We start from the raw sequence: 3,738 nt of genomic DNA, 5'->3' as shown, positions 1-3,738 counted from the left end.
TGTCAACTTTCACTTTGAGTACTCCCTAGTGTGTGTCTGACTCTCCAGCAGGATTGTTATCCCCAGCGAGTTGGTTTTACACTATTTGCTTGTTTCCCTGTGGGCCATCAGTATTCTCCACAAATTGGTTTGTCTGGTATAACATCTCCTGTTAAGGGTTCACCGTGTCCCTAACAGATGAATTTAGAAAATATACAATTCCTTCACCCATGCATATCATATCATAGCATTTGCATTTTTTCAGGATCAAAATCCGGGTCTACATGGTATTTAATCATCCCCCACTGCGATCCAATGAAGAGGAGCCGTTTCATTTTTTCTCTAGTTGAGGATGCTTAAATAAGGGCAATTGTCATTTATGTCGCCATTCACATTCTCTTGTCGCGTTCCTAATCCCCACTCATTTCTATTAAGTTTCTATGCCAAATACCAATGTTATATCCATTCAATCATTCATACTCGTTTTTCATTCATTCGAGATTCAAAAATTCCGTACATATTTCTCCATTCATGTTAATATTTCTTCATTCACATTCATATTCACCATTCAAAAGTTCCACATTTCATTTTCAGTTTTTCATTAATATTTCTTCATCCCTTTTTTGGAAAACTTCCATTCGTATACGTACTTGCTCATATTTCGAATGCTTCATTCTTTTTTTTATATACATCCATTCATTCACAATCATCCATTTACATGACATATGTTTAGTTCATCATACATAAGGTCTCTAAAATACAAAGAAAGTTTCGTCTTGCCACAAGAAATGCCGATTTTCATTCGCATTAAATTACAAATCATAAGATTGTCCAAAATGTACATAATTTTCAAATTGACACTTGAATTTTATCACAAGAAGAGAGATACCGACTTCGCCTACATTGGACTGCATAAGCATGAAAAGAGTCCCCAATACCATTGATCATGTTACAAGAGAATAACCAAAAAGATGCTAAACCCAAACAACTCCTTCGAGATCTCGTCACTCAAATGTTCCTTCTGTTCATCACTTTCCGCTAGGTGAATCGCTCTATATTGATTGAGGAGGACCGTGTCAAACTGGAAACCGAACGTGCGAAGGCACCGGTAGATTTCACGACCCTGCAATTTCACAATTTGGTCTACAAAAAGAGTCACTATCTTAAAGCGATTAAGGCTTGTAAATACTTCAAGTTTAAATATCCTGACATTGAACTCGTACCTGAGGAAGAATTTTTATGTGATGCTCCCAAGGATATCAAGGATTCCGTTTTATCGAAAGACAGTGCTCATAATCTGATGCTCAAGAGACTCAATTTTGAGCTATGCCAGCGTAAAGAGCTCTGCAAACATCATGCGAAACTGGAACAACAAAAGAAAATCCTTTTGGATACTATTGCAAACCGAAAGAAGTTCCTGACAAGTCTCCCTTCACATCTCAAGTCTCTTAAGAAAGCATCATTGTCTGTTCAAAATCAACTAGGAATTATGCATACTAAGAAACTAAAGCAACATCATTCAGCAGAGTTGCTTCCACCAGCCCTTTATGTGATTTACTCACAGCTATTAGCTCACTAGGAGGCCTTTGTAGAACCCATTGATTTGGAGATTGTAGGAATCCTGAAAGGTGCTCAAGCTTTGGCTCGTAAGCAAGCTCACAAGGAAACCGACATTTCCACTGTCGCAGAGAGGTCTAAATTGGAAGATGATGTTCCTGATGATGAAGAAGATGGTCAGAGACGTAGAAAAAGGCCAAAGAGGGTACAAGTCAAGGAGAGCTCTGATCAAGGGGGAATATTTCAAAGTCACCCACTTAAAATCATTATCCATGTGGCTTGAGCTTCCTCACCAGTCAGCTAAGTTCTTTATTCAAGATGTTATAACGTTCAATGCTCAAAAAACTTCACGTCCTTACAACTGGGCTCAACATCTGGCAGGGATTGATTTCTTGCCTGAGGTATCTCCATTGCTCCCCACTGAGAACAATGAAGCAGCAAGGAGCCAAGATGTTATATTTGGTCTCTCATTATAGGTCCAATCTGCATGTTTTGTCTCCAAACAAGCAAAATAAAAGTGCACATCAGTCCAATAATAATAACCATAAACCATCCTACGAAAACATTACCATCATGACAAGTTTGGAACATGAGAAAGAGCAAGCAGTTGAAACCTACATCCAAACCATGTGCGTCAACAAGGGCAACTAACCAGCTTCATGTTTTGATGCCTTCATTATTCCTTCTAATACCTTTAAGGGCGATGTAGTTAAATCAGGATGAGGGATGAAGAAATTCACTTCAAATAAATTTTGTTACAAGGCAAAGATTAAATATTCCTACTCCATCAATGAAAACCTTGTGCACCATTGCAACATCTTGGAAAAGTATGGACCAATATCTTAATCTGAAACGTTAAGCTGCAAGTATCAACAACAACAAATCAAATTAACACAATCCCATTCCATTAATTCAGAAATGCACAGTCCATTTTTTTTTAAAGTGTGTCGAGGAAATTTGCAGCAGTGAATAACCAATTACCGACAGTAAAAATCTGCAGCAACAAAAACCAAGCAAACATTTTTACAAGGAAAAAGGTACAACTTACTTTTTCAGAACAAAACACCAAAATAGGGTAGACAAACTGACATTACAACAAGCGCTTCCAAGTCTAATATCCCTTTGCTCTTGTCTGCCAATTCAAAACCCTAGCAGGATGAATATAAAAGCAAGAGCATTCTCCTCATGGAGGGGGCAACTACTGTTCAAAAAGGAGAAGAGAACCCTAGAGAAAAAGGTGTACAGAGAGAAGAAAATTCCAAAGAAAAAAAACAGACACTCATACCAAGCTCTTGTCATGGAGCCACTCGGATTCATCAAGAAATTTTGAATGCGTTTTGAGCTCAGCCAAGAACATCCCTTCGCAGACACCGCAACGTCATGACAATCAAAGGAGCAGTGATTGTGAAGAATAGGAAAGGACTCGAAGAAGCAGGAGGAGTCGAGAAGCACATATCTATTTCACTCACCTCTGAACATCTCGATCTGGTAGTTTTCTCGCTTCTTCGTTACTTCGTATTCGAATTCACCTTGACGCTACCGATTGAGTGCGTAGCTCACTTTTCCATACGTGACTCTCATTTCTATTTTTGTTCTATTCGGCGTTTGAGTCTAGTTTGTGTTTAGGGTTCATAGATCTGTCAACTTTTGAGTGTGGATGTGGTTCCTTTAATACCAGATTTTTGTGTTGCGAAAAGGAAGCGGAACCTGGTTTTTGTGTGAGTTTTTTTAGGGGTAAAAAGGTTTGAGCTTTTCGAACAGAGAGGGAGAAGTTGAGGTATTCGGGGACTTCAGCCTCCCCCTTTCCTTTAAGTGGTTGTTCTTTATGTTGGGAGTGTTGTGACAACGAAGCTTTTTCCCACTGCCCAAGGTCGTCTACTGCCTCGTTTCTCCCTCTGCATTATTGGTTTTTCGGTCCCCTATGTGTCGCAACGCGAAAAACAACCGGCGGAAAAAATACAGAGCCGCCATCGACGCTATTCACCCTATGACGGAAAGGAAGCACAGGACTAACCTAAGAAAGGGAAAGGAACGGTCTTACGACCAGAGATTACAAGGTACGGGAGTCGGTTACGTAAGGGGAAGGTGTTAGCACCCCTCACGTCCGCCGTACTCGACGGGATCCACGCTCAAAAGATAGCTCAAAGAGTAGGAAAAGGGTTGCTAATAAACTGCTCAAAGAAACTGCACAAACTGGAACAA

General features: G+C 39.8%; 1 pseudogene; it reads left to right on the top strand.

The window, feature by feature from the left end:
• The first annotated feature begins 925 nt into the window (after positions 1 to 925).
• Positions 926 to 2,012, top strand: LOC127123777 (THO complex subunit 5B-like; annotated as a pseudogene).
• Positions 2,013 to 3,738: the final 1,726 nt, after the last annotated feature.

This window comes from Lathyrus oleraceus, chromosome 2 (assembly GCF_024323335.1).
Source record: "Lathyrus oleraceus cultivar Zhongwan6 chromosome 2, CAAS_Psat_ZW6_1.0, whole genome shotgun sequence".
NCBI lineage: Eukaryota > Viridiplantae > Streptophyta > Magnoliopsida > Fabales > Fabaceae > Lathyrus > Lathyrus oleraceus.
This window is presented reverse-complemented; position numbering and strand designations above follow the sequence as displayed.